Source organism: Colius striatus, chromosome 3 (genome assembly GCF_028858725.1).
Source record: "Colius striatus isolate bColStr4 chromosome 3, bColStr4.1.hap1, whole genome shotgun sequence".
Classification (NCBI taxonomy): Eukaryota; Metazoa; Chordata; class Aves; order Coliiformes; family Coliidae; genus Colius; species Colius striatus.
The window spans coordinates 74500045-74526509 of record NC_084761.1 but is presented as its reverse complement, the minus strand read 5'-3'; the positions used below and the strand labels follow the sequence as shown (position 1 = coordinate 74526509).

The following is a 26465-nucleotide window of genomic DNA, read 5'->3' as shown; positions in this document are numbered from 1 at the left end:
TTAGGGACATCCCTTTTTTCTATTGTATCTAGCAACAGGACAAAGGGTAATGAGATGAAACTGGAACACAAAAAGTTCCATTTAAACATAAGAAAAAACCATTTCACTGTGAGGGTGACAGAGCCCTGGCACAGGCTGCCCAGGGAGAGTGTGGATTCTCCTTCCTTGGAGGTCTTCAAGACCTGCCTGGACACATTCCTATCTGACCTGACCTAGGTGACCCTGCTTCTGCAGGGAGGTTGGACTAGATGATCTCTTAAGGTCCCTTCCAACCCCTACCATTCTATGATTCTATGTAAAAAGTCTTTCCTATTCTGGATGAGCTGTACTTGATAGAAAGCTTTTTATGGTGTTTGTTTACAATGCATGCAATTAATTAGTGTTCTCTGCAGAGATATTGATGCAGATAAGCATATCCTTCTCATTAACTGTCTGCTTTGAAAAGCATTATTTCTAAGAGAGGAAGAAGTATTTCATTCAGTATGGACTAGGAGCTTGCAAGCTTTTGCCATAAGAAAGCCAGGAAAGACAATCTGCAGTTGAAAAGAAAATGTGTATCTATGAACATGGTGATCTGATTTGACCATTGAAAATGTCTGAGAAAGGCTCAGCTGAAATCTGTGGAGTAGCGATATGTATGCAGGTGCCTGTGATTTTTCTTTGTTACTACAATGCAGAAAGCTATCTATCTATCCATCATCTGTCTGTGTCTACATAAACATTACAGTTACATGTTCCAACCAGGAGTACCTAATAAAGTTTATAACCTACAGTTTCCTTTCCAGCCTTTCTGTTCTAACTTTTCCAGCTAACCCTTCTGGAGATCCCAGAACAAAACATCATGCTTGTCCATACAAAGTCTACTCACTCAGCCAATTTTATAACAACAAAAATAGCTTCAGACTTTCCAGTTCACCCTAATCTTGTGCATTTTTTTTGTTGCAACATTCTCAGTTCTGTGTTCACCACGTGAACACTGCAACAACCTGGGGCCCAACCTGCAACCCTGCTTTCAGCAGGAGACAGATATTTCAGGGAAAGCTGAAAGTGGCCCAGCGTGTTTCTTCCCCTTCAAGTCACAGAAATGAAAATCAGCATAAAGCAAACCACAGTTGGGATGTGAATGTTTGCTGCTGAAAGTACATTCAACTCAAAGCATTTGGCTTAGTCAGTGGCTCAGTGTTGTGGGTTTTTTTTTCCTTTGTGCACTGACATTTGACCCCTTTTATAATATGCACCTTGCACCACTGAAACCCAGTTAGTTATTTATTAAACTCAGGTACCAATGGCTGACTTGTACATATCATGCTTTTAACTGCCTGGTGTTGCCTGTGTGCAGAGGAGAGGGGGATGAAAGGCAATCATCTTTGCTGTGAAATTCTGTCATATCGGCAGAAAGGAGCTGCAAAGTGCAGCAATTTGTACCTGACCTCTGATCCAAGAAGTTTGTACAAACCTTTGAACCATAGATTGAAATTGAGAAACAAGGTTTACAAGTACAAGGAAGAGATTTCCAGCACTCGTTAGTTGTGCCCAGGGTTAATATTACAAATTAAAAAAAAATGTTTAACCAAGGCTAGGACTCTCTCAGGAGGCACCATTCCTGTGCTGGGTTAATTCAAGGCAATTTAAGTCTACTGAAATTACAGCTTGGTTGGAAATATCTATGGTTGGAAATGAAATTTCTGTGCACTTCAGAAAAGGAGTGGGATTTGAGACAGATGTCATTTGAAATTCACCTTTTGCTGACCTTAACAAGGATTTTATTTTTTAATTAAAAGCTGAAAACAGAAGACAATGAATATGTGATTCAATGTAATTTCTTCAGCAAAGAATGGAACTCAAATGCAGAATTAAATAGAAATTATATAAAAGAGTAGCAAAATGGCTTTTCCTTTGTTAACTTTATTTTTATCCAACATATTATCTAATCTCAATTCTACAGTGCAGAGCTATATGAGAAATCCATGGAAAAATAACCAAATCAACAACATTACAACAAACTCTTGATAGGCAGTGATAGTGTCTGGAGAAGCAAAAAGGATGTGTTTTGCAGTTCTGCTAGATTAACAGAATTAAATTAATTTAAAAGCTCTCACATCTCTTTCAGACCTCATCAGCTAACACAAACCTGTGTCACCATGGACTGTGTTGGGTGTGAAGGCCTTCAGAGATCAACTGTGATACTACAATTGAGAAAGATGCTCTTTCTGCAGCCCACCCTGTTAGGCCATGGAGCATTGCAAGGGAAGGCAGTAATGTCGCACTGTGTCATCCCTCACACACTCTGAACACTGTCTGTCACCCATGGCAAGCTTGGATGTGAGAAGGGAGAAGGAACACTTCACACACACATTTTGAAGCATGGCTTCAGTCCTGCCTAGCTCAGGAAAGGGCACCATTATACACCAGTGCTGCATCAGGTCCATATACGAATAAATGATTTTGTCATTGGTTTTAATCAAACATTATTTACAATAATAACATTTCCTTTTATTTTTTTTTTTTTTACTTTTTACTTCCAACTGTTTTTTTCCCCCAGATTTAAGTTCAATTTTCACTATTGTTATCACCACTGACGCTAATAAAGCAATAAATGAATAAATAAATAAATAAAGGTGAAAAAGGTTAACGTCACATGTCCTGTGTCACATACACACCTTAAATGCTTCATGTACTACTTAAGAAGAATGTACATAGAATAATATTGGAACTCTAGTCTCTTAAAATGCTCTCAAATATTCATTACACAGGACAAGTTAGATAGATTCATTAGTAATAATTGCATATACACCTTGCTTGCTCAAACTTCCTGGTCACTTTCAATCCGCAAGTCCCAATTTCTGTATCTAAAGTCAATAACTCACTTTTTAAACCTTGATTTTTATGTCAATCTCTCGAAAAAGCAGAACAAAATACCAGGCAGTATAAACAGACAACAGCAGAGACAGTCCAACTGAAAACAAAACATAAGGCAGTTGTAAACAGTTGCCTTTCCCTTAATTAAATTAAGACAGTAGAAAAAGCATCTCTGAGACCCAATTTTATTTGCTTTCCTCTGTCTAAAATATCAGTGGTTGAGTTTTCAGCATTCTGACATTTGCTTTGCTATTTCCTACGTAAATTCGCAAGTTGAGCTCATAGTTTAAGCTTAGAAGCACTTGCTTCCTTCTCAAATAACTCCTAGGACCCTCCAAAGGAAGGCAAACCCCAAACCCGACACCTTGACAATGACATACTTTCAATCTCAACTCCCTGATAAATGAAAACCCAGATAAAAAGCCCTGCAAAGCAAACAAGATTTCCCTTACCTCTCTGGTCCCGCAATCGAAGTGGAACAGGTTAAGAGGACTCACGTCTTTGCCTGAGCAACCTTTCTTCCCAATGGCAAGAGCTGTGTAACCTGGTTATACAGTTTATGAATCTCTTTATTGGCCAGCGAGCGTTAGCCATTTAAATTCCTTGGGAGTCATTTGTTAAGGGCTCTTAGGCTGAGGCTAAGTGGGTGGGACGGGAGGGAGAGGGGATGTTAGTACTGCCAGATGCAGAGAGCTCTCCAAAGCGGTTTGAAGATTAATAGAAAGCCATCTGCAATGAAGGGATCTTTGGAGGGAGAGCTGGGTCCAACCTTCAGGGAAGAATAGGAAGGAGAAACCGCAACATTTTCTCAGGAAGAAGGAATCTGAAGAGAAAGATTTCATTTGAGATTCAAAACTTGGGAAAAAAAAGAGTGAAACATGTACAAACAACTCCTTCCTAGCACAAGGCGTTGTGCAAATAGCTTGAGTTACTCACAACAGATAAGATAAGAAAAGGGCATATTTTGCTCAATGGTATGAGATTTTTTTCAGTGAATTTTTTTTTAATTTTCTTTATATGTGTCTGGTAAAATTATTTCAGGCTGTGCTGAACCAATTTACCTTTGATTGTAAGGAACAAAAATGGTCTGAAGGTCCTGGAGTGATAGGCAGGTCCACTGATCTCGTCAGCGGCAGGACAGTAGGAGTAACCCAGCCTGTGCCGCATACCCGGCGTGCACCATTTCAGCAGCAAACACGGAAACTCAAACGTGTTTGCTCGAAGGAAAAAAAGGAGCCTGGTGCAGAATTAAAAGCACAGCGGTGGTAAAACATGATTCATGACAGCAGAAATGGTCTGTACATAACAACGGAGCATTAGGCCCAGGGAGCACTTAGGCAAAGCAAACAACACACCTTCTCGAGCAGCCAAGAGGAGAAACTGCACCAAAACACTCTTTAGGTGATGGATCTGCCCGGTCAGCAGGTAGTCTGCACAACTAGCCAGTGGGAGAAGAGGGAGCAGGGCATGCCTTGGGAGACAACTAATTTCTGGGAAAGGACACTGCCCAGAGAAGGTGAAAAGCAAACAGCATATTGTAGAAGCAAAATAACTCCAGCTTTCAGTCATTTAGTCCTTTTCCTCTTTTGGGTTTTTTTTTACTGGCACAGTCATTCCTTTCTTCTTTTATTTTTCCAGAAAGTAAAACTTGGTCCAAATCTCCAGCCAAGCAACACACAGGCAGCAGCCACTGGACATCCCTGTGTAGAAGAAGTGTCTTAACTTCTCAATCACAAACTATGTAGAGGAGTGGATTCTGCAGAGGAAGCGCTGTCAGTTTGTATCAGATGGTCATACATAATAATTTGTTCTTGCCTTCTGAGTGGCATATAAATCTTAAAGACATCATTGTACTGCAGGCAGAAACTGGTCAGTAGAAAAGAGGAGTAAGGGAGTGCCTGGGTGTAGAGATAAGAGCTCTAAAATTAGAAGTCTCCAAGCTAGAGAGAGAAATGTGGAGGATGGCAATGACTGGCAAAAGAAGAAACTTTGTGTTGATTTCTGAGAGTGAACAGGAAGGATAGCTATCCTATTTGTACCACAAATCCAAAGGGTGATTGCAGTCATTCTCTTCTGGCTTTTTATACTTGTTTATCCGTAGTACTGTGTCTGTGGTGTGTTACGCACTGTACAAACACACCTGCAGCCCGGATCCTGGTCCCAAAATGCCTGCAGCCCAAGTCTACTGTACAGGTCTTTCATCTTCAGAATTCCTCTGTGTAAATGTTAACTCGTTAGCTACAAGAGCTGCAGAGAAGTAGGTACTGCTCTGCAGGCAGGGAAGCTGCAGCATGGAAACGAGGTGATTTGCCCAAGGCTATGGAAGGAATCGGTCTCAAACCTGGGATAAAATCTAGGAGATTGTGCCAAAATGATGTCCATGCCTCAGCCCCATTGATCTATAGGGAAGTGAACATAAAATATTTAGCTGGTACAAGCTCACAAAACTCCTCTCCACTAGATTAATTTTTTTTGAATGAAGCATCCTCTCTTTGTTTTTTCTATTGGGAAACAAACTAAGCTTCTAACTGTAAGCATTGTAAAGTGAATCCTATCAGCCACAATCATGGATGTACTTGAATACACAGGGAAGAATGTTCTCATGTGAGTGGAATGAAAAAGCATCACTGCTAGCTTGCCAATGGGCTCATTTTTAGAAGGCCTTTCAATACATCATGTCAATTAGGCTCATGTAGAGAGGCCACTCAAACCCTTGACTTTCATTTTATACTTTCGCTTTTAGTTCCAGCTTGTTGTTAGTTTCCAAGTTATGTCCCCGTCATTGTTTAAAGCAACAAACATCAGCAGATGAAGCCGCTGCAGGGTATTCCAAGGTGTTTGCATCCCCAATGGCAGAAGCTGACAACGTATTCATTTATCCTTCAGGCCATTCTTTTATAGAGAACTAAAGAAAGCTGTGTAGAATTTTTTAAGTGTGTCCTCCAGCTTTCCCTGGTGTTAGGCACCTACTTCTCTTTGGCTTCAAGTACACTGCGTACCTAAGGATTATATGACTTCTTATACGTCTCTCTGTGATGACTCTGGCATCATGAAAGTGATAAACCAATGACAGACTGGAAAACTGTTAAGACAAAGCCATCCAAACAACAGAGAGGATGGGTTATGTACACTTGCACACACTCCTCTCCTCATACAGCATCCACTGTGCTAATGTAAGGATATAAACACACCTATTCTTCTAATGTACAGACCGAATACAATGATGAAGTGTCACTCTCTGTTACAATAATATAATAAATATTTAGTTGTTTCCTCTTTTTGATGAGTTACTGCTAAACAGGGGTCAAATCCTAAGGGAACAGTGCAGAGATGAGTTCATCCAGCCTAGTCCATGCCTATGTTTCCCATAGAGCTTCCATTTCCTTTTATTCTTTCCTATAGTGGGATTACACATGAAAGGTTTGTCCTAAATAACTATTCTCCTGAAGACAGTGGTAGAAAAGACTGGACATCTGAAGACAAAAAAGTGAGTTTCATGGGAACATGCTAACGTCTATTGGATGGACACAAGTTCCCTGACACAGAAAAGGCTTCCAAGGCATGCTTTCCCATGGTTCTGTCTCTCCTACAAGCAGACACACTTTCTGGCCTCTGTTGATCGGCTCCACCAGGCTCCTCAGTGTGCTGACAAGCACTAGTAAATCATTGCACCTGCTTTCTGAGACTGTTAGAAAGATTGAACCTGAATGATTCAAGAGATACGGAGGCTGATCACAGGCTCATCACTCTTTCAGAATGGTGCCATTATCTGTTTGAGAGTGAGTATTTTTGATATCATGGTAGGAAACAGGCTTCCAGGAGATATTTCAGGGTGGCAGCTTACCGTCATGGAACAGGGCAGATGTGTGAGCAAAGGAGAAGGAGACTAAGGAGTGCATGGTGGGTTGGCTTTTACAATTACATTTGATCTTTTAAAACTGAGACGCTGTAGTGGATGAGAAAAGAAGATGACAAGTAAAAAAATTCGTTGAAAGGACATGAATTTTAAAGCGAGCTGCAAGGTTTCCATTCTCCATCTCAGAAAGCCTTTACAGCTTATCAGTATGTTCACACATCAGCCTGTCCTCAGCTACAATACAGCCACACAACTTAGGATCTCATAATGTAACAGACAGCCTTTTTTCCTCCTTTTCTTTCTTTCCTTCCTTCTCTTTCTTTCCTTCTCTTTTTAACACAATCACTTTGTGTTTGGTCGAACAGGTTCCCACATGTTTGTAGAACCATTTTATTGCCTATTTGAATGTTTAAAGGGACAACACCACTTTATTGAAATGAATAACATGTTATTTTACACCTGTTCTTACACAATGTGAGTTAATCCAGCACAATTTGTCATTTCCTGACTTTCATAAATTATGGAACAAAACTTGGGGAGGTCTTTCAGAGAACATGGGAATATATAGTCTGGAACAGGTACCACAACTGTTCTGAGGGGTTTTTTTTCAGATGGAGATTATACAACAAACACACATACATGTCTCAAAAAACAGCTTTACTATACAGTCTCAAGAGATTTTCAGAGGTATTTAGGCACATGGGTAGCCAATTGGAGGTAACAGCTCTCCACGTTCTTTCACACCAAAACCCTTTCCATGAGTAAACTATGTCAGTGCTTTGACCTTTCTCTTGCCACATCACCAAGGATTCTCAGTAAATGCTCCTGCAAAGGTAGACACCCCTTCTGCTCTGCCAGCTCCAGACACATCCCCCTTCTCGGCATGGAGAGGACAAAGTCACAGCCTTGAAGGTGGAGTCCCACCAGGAAGAAATTTGACCAAGGACTCCTTGGGCTTTCTCACTTTGCTTTTTTAATCTTCTTTAGGCTTCTCTGGTTCACAGGCAGTGAGAGCTCCCCTGATAACCTTAACAGTCACTAGACAAAGTTTTTGTTTTGTTTCTAGCAAACACTCTAGTTGTCATCCTGTAATGAAAGTCAGCACAGAGGATCATGCTGGAGAGTAGGCTCAGTTTCCCCTTGTGCAGTTTTGTGCTTTTATTGACACCTGAAAGCAGGTTTTACATTCCAAAATGTAAGACGACAGATACTAAATAGACCCATGGAGAACAATAGATTTTAATTAGCACATTTAAAAAAAAAAAACAAGGAAACCAGCAAAACCCACAGGTTTTTTTTTTATGGCCACAGCCATTACATTTCTGAAGCATGTTTGCTTTCCATTAAAACAAATACAGGGTGGGTTCTGGACAGACATATCTACAAGAGAGGTTAATACTATGATTGCTTTTCAGTCCCTTGGTAAATAAAACACTCTACAGGAAAAAAAGTTTGGCCCTCACTAGCCTGATGTGGCTGCTCAAGACCAGTGTTTCACACCACAGACATGTTAAACTGGTGCTGCCAACGTAAGGTCATGCTCCATCCTTCCCACAGCCACCCTGAGCAGTCTCTGCATGTGCACACTCCACAGGCACACTCCCTGAACACGCATAGTCCCTGAACACCTATGCTGGCAGAGGGGAAGAAGAAGGTGGGAACAGTCCTTCTGCCAGCATTGTTGGCTTAAAGAATTTCTCAAATCACTGGTATTGAGTAAATTTATGGGAATGCAAGGGAAAGATTTCTTTTGAAGTCTGCTGAATCTAGTTTCACAGTAGAGCTCCTGCTCTGGAAACACTGAGCAGGTTTCTCTGTGGGGTAGATGAGAGCCTTTCTGTAACACCAAGGAGCTCACTGTACCATCCAGAGAGATCAGAGGGTAGAATAGCAAACTGTTACTCTTTATAAGTATGGATACAGCCAGGGAATTTTAGTGCTGCAGGTATTGAGAGGCTAAAGGTACTGGAGGAATCAAGGATGGAGGCCCAGCATGGTGGTGTGAGCTCCACGGGCCACCTAAAGGCAACCAGTGGACATTGCTTGTGGCTACCAAGGATATCCAGGCAGCACAAGCCAACCATGTGCCATATCATTTTGATAATTAAAAGGTCTCCAGAAAACAACATTCTTATTGATTCCCTCTGGAACATTTTTGCAAAGATAGCACAAAGACTCTTTTGCAAAGAGCATCTCAAGACTTTGCGATACATGGTCACAAGAGGGAGGATAAAGATCTCCAAACTTGTATTTATAGGAGGTTTCCAGAATTGGGGTATGAAAACGAGAGTGGTTAGCACATGTAACCCTCATTTTTTCTCTCCCCCCAATTGCTCTGCCCTTTTACAGGTCTCAGTAAAATATAAGAAGATGAAGAGAAAGAGCTCGTCCTCCAACCAATGGATATCACCTCTGGTTAGGGCATAAGCTATTCCATGCTCTTGCCTTGTTTGCAACTTGTCTACCCCTCTCCACTGCTGACCTTTGCTGTGGGCAGGCAGGATTCGGGCTGCAAACCTGCCTGCAGCTGAGCCTTCATCTCAGTGGCCAGCATTGTACCAGAATCCATGCTGATCCTGCTATTTTGTACTGAGTTAAGCTAAGTTGCTGGTCTAAGGTGTGCTTCTACAGCAGGAAAACAGGATGGGTTTGCCTATTATTCCACCAAGCTTGTTATCTACAGCACATGCAAACCCTAGAGCTACATCTACGCTGAGCCACTTCTACATGTTGCAGAAACACAAGTGTACCATAAGTGGCTCTTGGTATGAACTTTGCAACCCTGTGGTAAAACCACCCACTATAACCAAACATGCTTAAATAGTAAAAGGACACTTTCACCTCTGCAGCTGCAGCTGGGCTGGGGCCCACTATGAGTGCAGGGCTCCCAGGCATCATCCTCCCAACTGCCAGAGTTGCCCCAGGTCATTCTGTGGGGTAGAGACCACCTAATTAAACTTGGAAGTGCTCAAGGGCTGTGTTAATGGGCAGCTCTCCATAATCACAGGAAGGTGGTTTGTTTTTTTTTTACAGGACCACACTTCTGCTATAAAACATTTCTCTCTCAAAGAAAGACCTCAGAGTGCTGTTGACATAACTTACTTCTATAGATATTTGACAAGATAAAACAGGCAAAGTGTCTGCCATTTCAAGGACCATAATAGCTGAAACATTTTGGAATGAGAAGAATGATCTGAATGGCTGTAATTATTAAATCCGTTAGTTACATTGCTCTTTCTCTTCCTCGTTAAAGAAAGTGTTTCTACAATGACCTAGAATTTGCTGCTCTTGAGATACTGACAGTACCTAACTGGGAGGTCTATCTCACTCAGGACACAGCTAAGCCCCACGCTTCTTATCTCTAGGGGAAGGTTTGTACTTTCTAAAGGACATTTCCAAACTGTCAATAACCCAATCCTTAAGTTTAGACTTTAGAAGCTGCATGAAAAGGTCCTGAGACAGGAAGATCGTTTTACTTTGGCTAAAGTAGGAGTTGGAAACACAGAATGAGCTTTTCGGAGCAGCATTTGCACTCTCAACTCTGCCTTATCAACCTCTTCTATCTTCTCTTCTGCCAGGTGAGTGCTTGTAGACTTTGGGACTACACTGTGAACACATCCAACCTGCTTTCAGGTGAAGGAGAAGATTTAAGCTAAAAGGTTGTCTGCTGTGCTGCCTTTGGGTCCTGGGAAGAAACCCTGGCATGCTTTTTGTAGCAGAGATATAACTGGTGGGAACTACTGTCCTCGACTATTGGGCATAAATAATGTTCACCATGCATTTGTATCTTTGCAAGGAGGCATCTGCACTTGAACAGGAAATTGCAGCTTGTCACTGGGTTAACCAGGTGACAAAAGACCTTAACATTGCAGAGATACTCCCTTTTTAGAAAGAAACAGTTAAAATCTTTTCAGGAACTTTAGCCTTCTCAAAACCACCCAAAGCAAACTCCTAAAGGAAGCACATTTAATTGATGGTAATAACCATAGGTTGCATTTTAAAGGTAACCATGTTACCATATACCCAGAGATAGAGCTGCTATAGTCTCCTTGCAGCTAAGACAGCTGAAAAGTGACCTTTCTAGGGTTGTGTGCTGTCTTCAGAGCACTACTGGAGGTAAGCAGAGACCTACATTTGAGTATGTTGTCTCTTCCTGCTACACTACTGGAGACTATTGCAAAACAAAAAGGAGGCCATTTTTGCCAGTCTATCCCAGTCTTACCCCATGGGATTCACCAGTTCTTGATTTAGCACAGAATCTCTGAATATGGAAATGTAATATATTGCTGTCTAGTACACAGATTCATGTGGCAACAATCAGGTTCTCACCTGACCTTCACCGGTCCAAATACTTTGACTTTCACATCAACCTTGAGGTTGGAATTTTCTATCTATACAAGGATTTCTTTGTTCTGTTTATACTTAGAGGTGTATATGAAGAGGTGGTTGAAGTTCTGCTGGTGTATAAGTCAAGTGAAGCCAATTCGCTCTTGGTGCCACATTGTCACGTTTGACGTGAACAATGTTACATCAGTGATTTAATTTGATTTCTCATATGTTTCACAGTATGAAACTAGCACTTTGTCCAAGACAGTGCATTCCAGAAAATACAAATAAAGCCATCAGATGGTGAGGTTTCCCTTGTTTTCATCTCTGGCCTTTGTACAATGAATTCAAATATTTTTCTGAAGATGTGCTGTAAGATCAATGAAAAGTAGCAAGTTTACACTGAGGCTTTAGACTGATTTACTTTGGAAACTCTCAGTTCTTTTGGGAATAATTGTTAAAAATGAAACCTTAGTGGATTAAATTTGCCTGTACATGATTTCCTAGGTATATGGATGATGCCAACAACAAAAAAAAGAGTAATTTCCTTGTGCAGTCACAGAGCTACATTGTTTCAGAGATGAAAAAAATATACTACTGTGGGTTTGTGCGTTTACTCCTGAAAAGAACATTTTATACTTGTTGAAAGGTTACTTTTAGTCTGACTTTGATCACCTAAAAAGATTAAACACAACATCAAAATTGCAATTGGGAAGTAGAATGTGATGGTGGCTGTGTATGCTGCATACACCTCTGTGGGGCAGGAAGACACACTTGGAAGAACAGAAGCATCCACAACGACTGCCCATTTCTAGCACAGACATTCAGTTTTACTTAGACCACAGTTAGCTTCACAAAAGAAACAATCTTCCCATCTAAAGCATATGATGGTCTCTTGCACTTAATGACTAGGAAGACAAATTTCTCTGAAACAAGGATTTTCCATAACCACCTCCTCTATGAATGCTTAAACTGTGTTTTTAAGGCATCTGCTACTCAAGAGGCTGAAGCAGGTGCCTCGCTGACCAGGCTCCCTCTGACACAGCCTGCATCCCTGATAAATCCCAAAGGAGACAGAACCATGATCATAGGACTGCGTAAGACTACGGTTACTAACCAACAGGTTGCTCCTCAGCTGGCTGGCAGCAGTAGATTCGTGTCCTGCTGAGCTGCCACGTCCCTGCCTGGTGCCACTGTTGCTGGGGAGTCCCCAGCACGCAGCCGCTGCTTCCGGGCCTCAGCTGGGGGCTTTGTAGGTCATGGAGAAACAGTAACACAAACCTCCTGCTTTCAAATGCTCTTTTACTGAAGCTATCAAAGGAACCTAAATCATTACCACCCCTAAGCGACAACCGTGGCTGATTAAAGGGCACTTTACAAAAGGTTCCTCCCTGGGTACACTGTGATCGTGTTTCACCAAGAACCAGCTTCTCTCCTACCTCTGCTGGCCAAAGGTCAGCATGTCAAAGTGAGCAAAGTCCAGCAGTAGCTCATGGTTAAATGACTAAAGCCACTCTGTCTCACTGCAGGTGTTCCAGAAGTAAAACCGCTGTGATGCTCAAAGGTATAAACTACCACAAAATTTGGAAGGGGAGGGAGTGCATTTCGGCACAAATGACAAACAGCATTTACCACTGTAACTGAGCAAATAGGCAGAAAATAGACTCCTTGTCTTTGCCTGGGAGTTTATTTCCCTGTTTGCACATCCTAGTCCTCTCATGCTCTTCCTGGTTTTGCTGAATGTGTGATGTTCCTAGCTTGGTTTCCTAAAAACAGCTGCACACACCACTTCAGGCGTAGGAACTTGCACCGTGTCTGCCAGCCCTGTTGGCCCCATTCGCCACCTGTGGGCCTGCTGGCCAGCTGCTGCCAAGCCATGTGTGAACAGGGAGAGGTCTCAGAACTCATGCAGCTTTAGGAAAGCTAGGGCTAACTCAAAGACATTCAGTCTGTCTATGACTGAGAGAGGCAGTTAGAGTGGAGCTTTTCCCCCACCCTGAGAAGCAGTGGTCAGCCGGGCTGTGCAACCTGCAGGTGAGGGCACCCGTGGCCCCCAGCAGCCTCCCAGCCTGCAGGAAACGGGTGCACAGAGAAGCGAGGCAAGGAATGAATGGGTGGCACGATGGGAGGAGCTGGGGAGGAGGGATGGAGCTAGAATCACTCTGCATTCCTGCATCGATACAGTAGAAAACCAGACTTAAGTTCTGCTATTCACAAATCAGTCGGTTATAATGATGTTAAATCCTCCAGTCCTTGTCTGTCAATTTCACGCTGAGATAAGTAGGAGCTAAGCATGCTCAAGAGCCTTTGAAGACTCTATCAAAGTGCCTAGATGTTGACCTGGGGAGGTCTGACATTGAATACCTGTGTCTTAAAAAAAACAACATATAAAAACCCAGTTCTGTCTTTCAGATGCAAATTTTAATCACAATATTTCCCAATTCACAGAAACCTTATCAAAATTACACAAAAAGTACACAGTTACATTCCAACCCTGAGTGAAAATCAAATGTCTGAGACTATGCTAGACTTTCACTTCATTAAGTGTGTAACACTTTTTAATTAACCAAAATCCTAAAACGGTCCTTCTGTCTTCAAAACCCCTAAACTTAGGTACGTACTACAGATACAAAAGTAAAGTTACTGGAATATCACAGAAGATGTGATGCAAACATCTATAAGCATGGCCTGCAGCAGAGAGAGAAAAAATGGATTTTTCCAGTTGTGGAATGGGAGGATATGTGTGGAAAATCACGGCTGTTTTACTGGTTTTAGTTCATTAGTTGAAGCACTGTCTCGAGAGAGCTACTTTCCTTCCTTCCCTCCTGTTGTAAGAGGACAATGCACAGAAGGAATGGTTTAAAGGAGATATTGTTTTTCTCTTATCTTTTTCCATCTTTCAGTTGCTCTTTATAACAGTGCTTAATTTTAAGTCAATAGCTACACAGGAGACATATTCAGGAAGAGATGACCTTCTAATAAACTAAGCAAGACACACCTAGGGCAGGTAGAAATCTGAAGAGTTGATGATGCCCTTTAACAAAGACATATAAGGGAACAATCCCACTAGTTGTCTGTCTGGTGGTTTGGAAACCCCTGACAGCTAATGTACTGCGCACTTCTGTGCATTTATTTCAGCACAGGGTAAATCCAGTTTATTTATTCTCCCATTACAGGGCTTTGTTTCTCATGTCCTCAATCTCAAAAGCAGCAAAAGCACCAAAACAATGTATTGTTTAATATCAAACAGTTCTCTTGATTCTCACCAGAACAGGGAAGCCAACACTTGCACAACTTCACAACCAGAATGAATATAACTACATTTAGGTGGACTTACCAAAGAAAATAAGGAACAGTGTGAAAGCAGGGAAAGTTTATAATGGGAGCAAAGGGAATCCATCACTACCTGTCAGGAGTTTCTCTGTGTGCTTGTCAAGGTAGGAGGATAATGTTTTACAAACCCTGGTGCCAGTTCTTAGCTCATAAAGAGGAAATGACAGCCAGAGATGTGATTTGGGAAAAACTAATATGTTGCAGTTAGGTGGGAGAGTGGTATGCTAAAGCCCCACCTGATGTAGCTAGGACATAGGTTGCTGCAGGTAGTCTCACATCTCAGGTGGGTTCTCTGTCTTCCTGTCTGCTTTAGAGAAGTTGGTATTTTTTGGTTTAGTCCACCAATTACATTCTGGATGTGAAGATTTAATTGAAACTATGAGTTCTTCTGATCACTCTTGGTTCTAATCATGTATTCTTTCCAGCATGTATGCTTTGTTTTGTTTAAGAAAAACATCTCAATAAGCACATAACCTCCTACTTAGCTCTTGTCTCTCGAGGAGGAGCGGAAGATACTGCTTTCTGAAGATCACATTTGTTCCCACAAGGGAAAGGAGGAGGAGATTCCTGGGCGAGGAAGGGCTGGACCACTGCCTGTGCTGCAGCTCCATTTGGCTTGTGAGAGAGCAGAGGAGGATACACGTGCCCTCTCCATTGCCCCAGTGGGTGAAGCATATGATCCCATATGATAGGAGCTCAGGGCAGGTTCATATGCTCTGCACACTCACACCATGTGATAGCTCAGATCTCTAGGTCTTCCTCTGTCTTGGTCTGCTGAGCATCCAAGCTGCATCAACAGTTGGAGTCCTCTTTTAGACATAATCAATGTGGTTTCCCTGAACAAAGCCCAGATATGGCTCCAGGGCCAGACAAAATGGATTAGCCTGTGCCAGGTGTGGTTGCCTGGGCTGGTGCAAGACAGTCTTCCAAGAGGATCCCTGTACCCATGGGTGTCTCTGTGACTCTGTGCTGTGGCCAAACGCATACCCTCAGTTTCATGACAACCGCTCTGCTACACTTCAGGAGCTGACAGCTAACTAAAAGCATATGAGAAATAATTATTATACCTTAGAACTTGGGAGGGTCATCACACTAGCACTAGAGAAGACCTGGTATACATCTTGTGTGAGCCAGCCTGCTGTGGAAAGGTTAGCAGAGTACCACAGCTTCTGATACAAATAGTAAATTTATATTGACTTAATTAATTGACTGCTACCTACTTTTTGCTTTCCCTTAAGCAACACAGCATAGTTAGTAAGAGACAGTGAAAACAGCAGCTTACAGAAGGTAGTCCAAACAAAAATAGCATCCAGTAGGCTAAATACATTTGGAAATCTAGAAGCTGCAAATATTTGGTGTCATACTTCCATAAAACTTTGTGTGATTCTACTGAAACCTGCCAGAAAAAATCTATCCTGGGCTCAGGTGAGGCAAAACTTGGTTTGTGTCTGGTTCTTTGGAAGTGGAGTAGTTATATGAAAAGTATGCCTACAGCTGAAGGGTTATTTCATGTAGAAATGTGATGAAACTTGGATCTAATGTTGGCGCATTTTGAAGGAGGTGAAAACAATACACACATCCCTATGCCTACCTCCCTCTCATGGCCATTTGTACTGCAAGTGGTTTTAAAAAACCCTACATGACTGAAAAAGAAGCCTTCCCCTGGGAAGAGATAGGCAAGCAGAGGAGGCAAAGACACCTCACAGCATAGCCCACTGCTGAGAGCATCAAACCACTAAACAACATGAATGAAATACTGTGCTATTACACCCAGCTCCTACAGAAAGCACGTTGCTGCCAGCAGGTGAATGGGAAGGTTGTCTTTCACTACCAAAATTCAACAAGAAGGTCATGTTCTGTTGATGAGAGGCTGTGAAAAAGAAACAGGCTGTTTTAAAAAGCCAAACCAAATGCTTTCAGAAAACATTCTAAAAAGTAGCCACAGCTGTGTTTATGGGTCTATTCAACCAGTGAGTAGCTGGCTCAGATCTGGAGTGCAAGCAATGATTTAACATTGTGACCCAAGCAAGAAACTGGGACACCTCGAGAAATTATTTTGGCAAGGGTACATTTAATGAGTCAGAGTGTCCTGTTACCTGATGGCACATTTTTACATGATGGGAGCTTTTTAATTGCTGTATAATAATCTGAGAAACTGCAGAGGGTCAAATGCTTCCCCCTTCAGTACCATCCCAGTCTGCACTTGTCATGTTTTTGTGTTACGTTCTCCTCAGCAAGACAAGATTGTTGTCTTTCCACCAGACCTATCTGGTAATGGACCTGGACATGGAGTCACTGTGCACTTGCCCTCTGGACAGATGGGACTGTGAGCTGGTCTGCAGCTCTCCTGGCCTTTTGTGTGCATTTTCCTTGCTTTTAGGCCCAGGGAAGGGGTCTCATCTTGCTGGTATTTGTCTCTGTTCTTTTTCACAAGCAGCCAGAAGAATAAATGAGAAATAGAGCATGCTCATGAATCAGAAATAAATCCTGTTTGAAAGCCAGCTTGAACAGATGATCCAGATGGGTACGTTTGCTCTAGTGATGATTTTCTTAAAAAAAGCCCACACCTCCCAGCCTCTTTACTCAATGCTGCATTCATTTTCTAACAAAAACCCCAAATATTTGACCCCATCTATCTCTCACTGACAGAGCTGACAGGTGACTTATACACACTATAAATTAGCTATATGACTAAAAATTGCTACTCTCAAGTATTTTTATAAGCAAACAGGAAAATCTATTGCACATAAAAATATCACCAATTTAGTATGCTTATCTGAGATCTCCAAAAGCTGTCTTCAAAGCTAAAAATATTTCACATTTTAAAAGTTGCTTAACTAAAAAGCAACTAAGTGGGTTTTGTGTTTTTGTAAATCAGATGAAGTGTCTTCAAGAGTCAGGATGATCACCCAGATTAAAGCACAGAAGCAGAGGGAGCTTGCACTCATCAACTTGCTTGCAAATCTATTTATCAGATCCTTGCAGGTGCCCCCACTTACACAAACTCATAGATCATGTATGCTAGCAGTCTGAAGGACACAAAACAGAGATGTTTTCAGTCCTTCACGTGCCTTAAGAAAGATGTGTCTGTTGTCTTAACACAGAAACTAGTCTATAAGCTACAATAATCCTTTTTAAAATTGCTTAGACTCCACTCACAAAACATAACATTAACTGTTAATAATTTACATAATTACAACTCTGGAAAACTCGAGTTTAAACAAAACTGCAGACTCCCTAGAACTGGATTGGACAAGCAGAAAAACAAAAGAAAAGACACAGATCCTATATGTTGGAGCTTGGCACGTTAACACAACTCTATTCCCAAAACAGTATCAAAATCTGACTTCCTAAAACGTTGTCAAAATTTGACTTCCTGAAACATTGTCAAAATCTGACTTCTTCAAAACATCTTTTTTCCCTTTTTTCTTCTCTGCCCCCATACTTCTCCAATATATTCAAGAACAAAACCATTAAGCCTCACAGTTCAGCACCCTGACAAACTTCAGTACCGGTTAATAACTTGCCAAGTGGAGGAATCATGGACTGAGGACACTAAGTCTAGTGAGGCTGCTGAAGACTACTACAAGACCAGGCCTAATGGAGGTCTGCACCATAAAGTGCTGCTATAGGGTGCTAACACAGAGCCCCTTCCCTTCATCAGATGGGAGTTTATGATAGCTGCTCACCTCTATAAGGGAAGAAAGGAGAGAACTCACAAAAGCAAGAGTTTGCCAGTTTTGCTAGTGTCCATCAGAAGTTGTATGATTTGACTGAGAATGATTATTATGCACATTTTTGAGATAATTCCTTCTTGACTTCTTTTTAACCTAGTTCTTCAGTGTTCCATAAAACAAATCTCTAATTAGATCCCCAATGCAAGAAAGTATCTAAGTAGATGAAAAGAGTTTAAATCTCATCTACATCAACAGTTTAAATCTCATCTACATTAACACAATTACAATGTATTTAAAATCACATTTATACTGGCTGGGGTGGACCCTACCTGACTCTCCCAAAATGTAGCCAGAGGTCTCAGTAACTTCACCGCAGTTAACATACAGAACAGCTTTCACTGTATTTTCATGCTGCCTTGAAGACACTCCCAAGTAATTCAACAACTTCTTTATTGAAACTTCCTTGTTTAAATGCAAATGAAGAGCAGAGCTGAGCCTAGAGTGTTGAATGAACATAAACTGAAATACCTTAACCGGATTTCATTTCCATGCCTTCTGTTTTCTTCTGTAGGGCAGATGTGTCATGACGTTTAAAAGAAAGCTTTCTATGTATCCTGCTTTTGTTTACAAAAGGCTACTCAGCTTGCTATCTGCCATTTTAAAAACTAACTAAAAAGAAACAAATACATTCTTCATCTAAAAATGTCCTTTACCTCTGTGCAGAAAGCACTCACTTTGAAAAACACTCAGTTGCAGACATTATTCCAGTTAGTGACAGTCATAGTATTTATATCCAACATTAGCATTAAGTCACCAGCCATTGACATAAAAAAATATTCTGCTGCAGAAAATAGATTACTACCTAGAGTGAAAAAACTTAGTATATAGAACAGCACTGTATTAAGCAGCTAGCTGTGCATGACTCTAGTTTTAATGTGGGCTATTTGTAATTATGGTGGTAGTACAGAATCACAATGATAGTTTTGACTCTAGTTGATCAGAAAGAAACTTTCTTCTGCCTCTTTGGAGCAACTACATAGCCCAAAATGGACATGTACTTCAGTTCAGGGAAATCCCACTGGAGCTTTGTGGAAGAGGACTGGTGGGATGACTCACACTACTGGAGTACTGCATTAGATGGCTATACACATTTCAGAAGGGATAGGCAAGGAAGGAGAGTTGGAGGGGCAGCCTTCTATGTTAGAGAGTGTCTTGACTATTTAGAGGTTGGTGATGGTGAGGATAGGGGTGAATGTTTATTGGTAAGAATCAGGGGGAGGGGCATCAAGGCCGATATCATAGTAGAAGTCTATTATAGACCACCCAACCAAGATGATTCTATAAGCAAGTGGGCAAAGTCTTGTAATCTCTAGCTCTCATTCTCATGGGTGACTTCAGCTACAAGATATCTGCTGGAAATATAACACAGTAGAGAGGAAACAATCCAGGGGGCTCCTGGAGCCCATGGAAGATAATTTTCCTGACACAGCTGTTGAGAGAGCCAATTAGGGAAGGTGCCTTGCTGGACCTGGTGTTTTGCGAACAGAGAAGGACTTGTGGATGACATAATGGTTCAAGACTATCTAGGGCATGATGATCACAAAATAACCAAGTCCATGATTCTCAGAGAAGTAAAGAGGATCAGCAGAACTGCTAACTTAGAGGGCAGACTTTGACCAGTTTAAGAAGCTGATTGACAAAGTCCCTTGGGAGGCAGTCCTGAAGGGCAAAGGAGTCCAGGAAGGCTGCACATTTTTCAAGAACGAAATCTTAAAGGTATAGGCTCAAGCTGTCCCATGTACAAAAAGATGAACTGCTGGGGCAGAAGACCATGCTGGCTGAACAGGGAGCTTATGCTGGAGCTCAGGAAAAAATAAGAGAGCTTACAACCTCTGGAAAAAGGGACTGGCAACTCTTGAAGACCAGAAGGATGTTTTGAGGTTATCCAGGGAGTCACCATTGCTAGAGATATTTAAAAGATGTGGGAGAGACATGGTTTAATGGTGGGCTTGGCAGTGTTATGATAGTGGTTGGACTTGATGATCTTAAAGGTCTTTTCCAGACAAAATGATTCTATGATTCTATGAGTGTGATCTGTTGATCCTGTCAAAATGCATCCTGTTGGATTTACTGACTATTCCCCTTCTCTCCAGATTGTGAAAAAGAGACACTATATTGCCGGTAAGCCTCCGGAAACCCTTCCCCTTTCTGTGTGGTACATCTAGTGTTTTAGTGTACAGAGGATATCACAGGACACTGAAGATCTTTCAGAAGTAGAAAGATATTGTGGTTTAGGCCCATCCAGGAACAAAAGGCCATGATTAGACTTAAGTACCACAGACCTTGGGACTCCCAAAGTACAGGGAGGGCTTAATTGTCATTTATGGTCCCGGAACAGACAAGGCTACTCTGCTTGCGGAAGAAAACGAATCCACCTCCAACCAAAACATAACAAACAGAAATATCCAATGGAAAAATAATACAGAGTAAGACAAATGATGGAAGTGCAACCAACTCTTTAAGATCACCTTTCCCCCATCCCTTCTCTCTTCCCAGGCTCAGAGCCCTGAGCCCGGTGTCATTACCTCCTCCCCCCATAAGCAGTGCCGTGGTCAGCGAATGAGGGGTGCAGTCAGTCCTTTCCTGATGTCTCTTGCCACTTATTGCACTCCTGAGGAGAGTTGCTCCTTTGCTCCATCTCGGTGTCTCCCACATACCCAGCAGCCCTGTATGGGGCACTGCAACCCTAATTCATCTTCTCCGGATTGATTTCTAAACTGCTCGCTCTCTCTGACCTGGGGTCTCCAGCTCTCATCCCCTCTGTCATAGAATCATAGAATGGTAGGGGTTGGAAGGGACCTTTAGAGAACATCTAGTCCTACTCCCCTGCAGAAGCAGTTTCACCTAGATCAGGTCGCACAGGAACATGTTCAGACGGGTCTTGAAGATCTCCAAGGAAGGAGACTCCACAGGATTCAATGAGTCTCTATTTCTCATTGCAGGCTACAAGGATACCTCTGGTCTGGTATCACTCCTTCTGTCTTTTCCTGGTTGCAGAGCCCATGTGGTCACTTCCAGTTTGCCCTTCCCTTCCATCTCCCTCTACTCACTTCAAATTCCTGTCCTTAAGTAGTGATGGCAGAGGCACCAGACTGGCCCAGTTGGGCTGGAGGTGGGTCCAAACCTCAGAGCTGGGGAAAAGTCCAAGAACTCTTTACCAGGCCTGCACTGCAACTCCCTCCCCTGTTACCAAGAAAAATAAGCTCCTCACAAAACCATGACAAAAGATGAAGAGGGAAAAAAAGGGAGAAATCAAGAAGCTTGCTCCTCAGCAATATAATTTCAGGGGTCCAATAAGTCTACAAGATATGCAGCTCCTTCAACGTCCAGATGGCTGGACAACAGCCATTTTTGTTGCTTTCTCACTCCCTTCACTCACCACCTTGTTTGTTTCTGTAATATTGCTTCTCTCCACGGGATTTTTCCACAATGTTCCCTTGAGACACCAGGTGCCCAGAGCCCACTCCCTGCCTTCCAGCCCTCACCTCAGCAGTAGGGCTCCCCCTGCATCAACTCACACTTCATGCTGTCTCTTGGATCAGTGGTGCTTATTTGGGTAGATATGCTAGATCATCTCACACCCCTACCTACAATACTGTTTCTGCAGCCACTGTGATTACGCCTATACTTAGAACATTGCACAGTTCAACATCCCCCCTGCTAAGGGTTTCTTACCTGACTGCTGATGCGGAGATAGGCTTTGTGTTTCAATACCGATTGACAAGAAGTTCTAAGTAAAAATGCAGTTGTGGTAATACCTCCAGTAATCTCCACTGTGTTGACTCCCTACCATCCATACTCATAGTACCCACCACCAAGCCAAACTAGCTTTCCATGCAGCAATCCCAGACGCTCTTCCATTTCCACTTCTCATGCAGATATGATGCATGAAGAGACTTGTAGAGGTCCATAGGCATATCCTACAAATTTTTAGTACTGCACACTGAGTTTTCCCCTGTAACTCCATTCAGAGCCATCCTTGCAATTAAGTCTACCTAAAGGCCCAGGCAGGCACAGCCCTATCAGATGCAGGATTTACATGTAAGCATAGCCTGATGAAGCCCCCTCAGTACGCAGTATGCAATGGCAATGTAGTTCCCAGAAGGAGTGTTAGCAGGAATAAACACCATACCAGGTAGAGAAGGGTTTGCAGAGACAAAATTTTAGCTACCTATCCCACAGATTAATACCAGTGGACTGAGTAACCAGTCCCACTAAATTCAACCTGAACTTGCCTATCCATGAATTTTCTAATGTAAAGTCCTCAGTGTCAGCTTTATTTATAAACAAAAAAAGTTGTCTACCCACACACAAGTGTGGCTTGAGCATTTCTGGGAGCTGTTAAATTGGAAGAGCATCATGATAGAGGGGCTGCCTTGGAGACTATTGCTTGGAGAAGCATTAACAAAAGGGTCATAAACCAGGTTGGAAAAAGCTGTTTCTATGCATTACAGAATGTTTGCAGAACAATTTTCCCGTTAAAGCATCCCCAATTTTTCAGGTGAAAGTATTTACTTCAGTAAAGTTTAGCGTGATCCCAGCTGACAGTCTAAGGGCTGCTGCTGAAGCTGCTTTCAGTTGCAATTATAGAAACTGCCCAGAGGAAAGAAGATTCCAGCAATGTGCATTTTTTATTGGAGATGACTGAAAACCATACATCAGTGCTATAGTGCCACAGCGTTTGTCTGATAATATCTTTGCAGGAGATATGAATGACTGGAATAAGGATGGTGTTTTGCAGCTCTTCAGAAAAGATGAAAAGTCAGTAGGGTCTTCATGTCTGCACAACATGACTCGCCTCACTCAACACCCAAAAGGTTTTGGTTAGAACAATGAGTTTTCATTTTTTAGCCAAATACTCAATTAGATGCAAAAGAGGCAACCTCTCAAAACTGATTCCTTTCAACTACAAAGCAGCTTTTGCTCAGTGTCTTTTGTTTTTTCACTCTCATAGCCTGGCAAGTGCAGGGAAGAAGAGCAGTAAATCCGTATGAATCAGGAGTCTGTACTACAAGAAGAAAGCCTTTGTTGTGTCAGCCATTAAAAGATTAGTTTTGCTAAAATTATTGGTTATTTCATTTTTTTTTCTTCCAACATGTTAGCAAATACTGTTTGATATTGACAGCTGTTGTTAAATATTGAAAGTAAAGGGAAACATTGTGACCCAGCACAAGGGAGGGGAGGGCAGGGCTTCCATTCGTTTGGACAGATATGTTTAATCATCAACTACATACTGCACTCTGATCTGGGCAACATCTGACTTCTGATGACCTAAAAGTTCTGGAAGTTATTACTGAAAGCAATAAATTGCATAAAGAAATATTCTCATTGAAAGTACACATTGCAAAGAAGAAAAAACTGAATCAAGATCTAAGCATTTGTTTTTCATTGGGAACTGCATATACATGCATTCAGTACAAAATAATTTTGGTAATTGACATAATTAAAGTTAATTCATTTTGCAGAAATTCTATTTCATGTTCAGCTGCAATTCATGGGTTAACACTGTGTTATTTTAGCAAAATTGAAAAGCTGGGGTTTCAATGCATTGCTAGTACTTAATGCTCAGCTGGAAAAGTGCAAGGGTAAGTCTGCTTGTCTTTAATCACCATCCTTGAAGATTTGCCTTTCACCTGATCATTTCATTCACTGCCACAGAAAGAGGAAAAATCAGCCTATTGTCACAAAAATAGGCTTCTGCAACTGTCTCTGGAAAAGTAAACTGTTTCCCTCAGAAAACTCTTACTCCTATAAAAGGCAAAAAAAACCCCAAAAACCAAACCCCAGTAAAATTCACGTTTCTGCCTTAAAGATATAAACTACTTAAATATTAATGTTTTAAATTGCATGAATGAGGAGCTGTTCTGGTTGTGTGGACATTGTACAGATGGACAGAAGCTACAGAAAATATTTTCTATTTTTCACAGAGAAAAACAGGGAGCCACATTTTCACAGAAGGAAGGAGACTTGCCAGAGACCACAGAGCTACTTGCTGTTCCGTCTCAAGCCCAAAGCATGTGCAATGGCCTCATCCAGGAGCCATGTGGCTTCTGTGTTAGAGGAAAAAACATTACTATGAAGGTCTCTACTCGGGGTTCTTAAACAAAGAGATCAAGAGCAGGTAACCTTAAGTAACCCTTCTGATTCAGGTGATATGTGGTCAATGTCTTTGCAATGGAGAACCAAGGAATGTGTCTGCAAGTCTCACCTGTGATGTGATGGTTGCTACACAAACAAGTACAATAAATAAATGAAAGCTGCTCTGGACTGCAGGAAGTCGCTGAGAGCACAGCCTAGATGCTTCTCTAGGTATTGGCCCGGTGACAGCTGTGTCACTCACCCATGGAGAGCAGGGACCCACGCTACTCCTGCCTCTCCAGGCTCAGCATAGGGGCCTGGTGCACATGGGCAAGCTGGGAAACCCTGAAACTTTCTGGGAAGGGAACATTAGAGTTATGCCATGTCCCTGTTACTCTTCTGCAATTCTGGTTGCAGAGTTTTTTATCTGGCAGGTTTTCTTTTTTTGCCATCAAATATTCAGCTTGTCTATTGAGCATTGCACTCCCTTTCAAACTATTTGAAGAAATTACTCCTGTTTTAATATATCCCTTTAACGTGGTCATTTCTGGTTCAAATGCAAATTGGAAGTTCAGAAAATTGTCACTATAAGGTCTTTATGGGATCCATGATATTTTATTTGGCATATGTCTAGCAAAAATACCTGTGTCACAGGGACCGCCTTTAAGGGCGAAGAGAGACTTCTTTTTTATTAGCAACTCTGTAATCAGCCCAGTCTAAGCATTATTCTCAATCTGTTCTACCTTGTATAATCAGAAAAAGATTTTTCAGACCAGGCTGTCCTTGTGGTCTGTGTGCAGTGCTGCTCCTTTCAGCATAGGTACACAAGTTTAACCAACTGAAACTTGGTAAAGAGATGTGTTGAAAATCAAGCACATGGAATTAAACCTGCTTGCTTCATTTCAGTGCATAATAACATGTTATTATTTACTAAAACAATTTAAGTTGCTCATAATTTACAGATAGTTTTAACACCCTTGCTCTGAAACCTCTCTCTCATTATGTTTTTCCTTGAGTCCTTGATTCAGGGGCAGAAAGGGGTCAGTGTTACTGTGAAAGAAGTCCTCTGCAAACAAGACTCAAAGACTGAACAGATTTTGTCAACAGTCCCATTACTTCCATTTAAGCCACATAATCTCTCTTATAGTCACCAGCTAGAACCCTATCTTTGTATGAGAACAGACAAGATAACATTGTCACCAATGTCTTTCTTTTTAGATATTTATTACGAATAAAATCAATCTGCATGAACTCTGAGATAAGATTTGACCTCTTCCTTTAGTTTCTGCAAAAGAAACTTCTACATCAGCCCAATTTACTGTCAAATGCTGGAAACATTATTCCTGGGAGGAGAGGTCAAGAATCACACATCAGCTATGACACACATGAAAATCACAGGCTTTAGTCCTAGTCGTGCTTTAAGTCTATAAATTCACCTACAGTGAAACTGCAGTGCAGCCTTTACCAAAGTTTTTCTTGAATCATATTTCAGTCCTTTAAAGCAGATACTTGTGGGAATCTAGTTGCTTTGTTCTCTGGTAATATTTTCCCTGCACTTTGCTCTAGAAGTTTTAGTAGTGCTAAGAAATGAAGCCACACTTAAGACTACATTTAATAAAGTAAGTGTGTTATCAGACTTCAGTACTGCCTAACACCACCGAGCATTTACTAACTCTAAATAGCACATTATGTGCAAGCCCAGTTAGCAAACATATCAAGAAAATCTCTGTCACATCAGGGAGGATTGAAGCAAGCAGCAAACATAGCCCGGGTCCCCAACACTGATAAACTGGAAGCAACAATTTTTTTAAAAAAATATCTATTTTCTACATTTTGTTTTAGGCAAAAACATACTGCAAATGTATTGCCAATACTGAGTATACATCACTCCACACTGAGCCTTCTTCAGGATTACTTGAGCTATCTAGGATGTAAAGGGTAATTTATGGACAGTCGCCATATGTACTTACATAAAGACACATCTAGACCAGCAAAGCACACATGGAGGATGGTTCCTGCATGAATGAGTCAGCTTCCACCATGTGTTGGAAACTTTCAGTCACTGAGCAAACTTAAAACAATTATTTGAATCTATTCAGCTTCACCTCTCTCAGTGACATATGCATACTGGGAACTTAAATCCTCGTGTTTTATTCTGCGTATACCGCCTTGGAACATAGGAAAAAACCCCTCAAAACAGTCCCTTTTCCTGTTTTTGCAAAGCTCCTTCAAAAATCAGCAAGTATTCTTCAGCATGAGTAAGTAAACACACATCC

The 26465-nt window shown here is 41.6% G+C and overlaps 1 protein-coding gene across 8 annotated transcripts in view; it reads right to left on the bottom strand.

The window, feature by feature from the left end:
• RBM47 (RNA binding motif protein 47) overlaps window positions 1-26465 on the bottom strand; it is an 80052-nt gene that overhangs the window by 17481 nt on the left and 36106 nt on the right. For 2 of the 8 annotated variants that reach the window (XM_061993746.1, XM_061993745.1), the window contains exon 1: window positions 3312-3398. The exons of 5 other annotated variants lie outside the window; for them this stretch is intronic. The gene's annotated coding sequence lies outside the window, so the exon portion shown is untranslated. Of the gene's footprint in view, window positions 1-3311; window positions 3399-3920; window positions 3965-26465 lie in introns of those variants that run through there. One more of the 8 variants, XM_061993752.1, reaches the window with a different exon arrangement.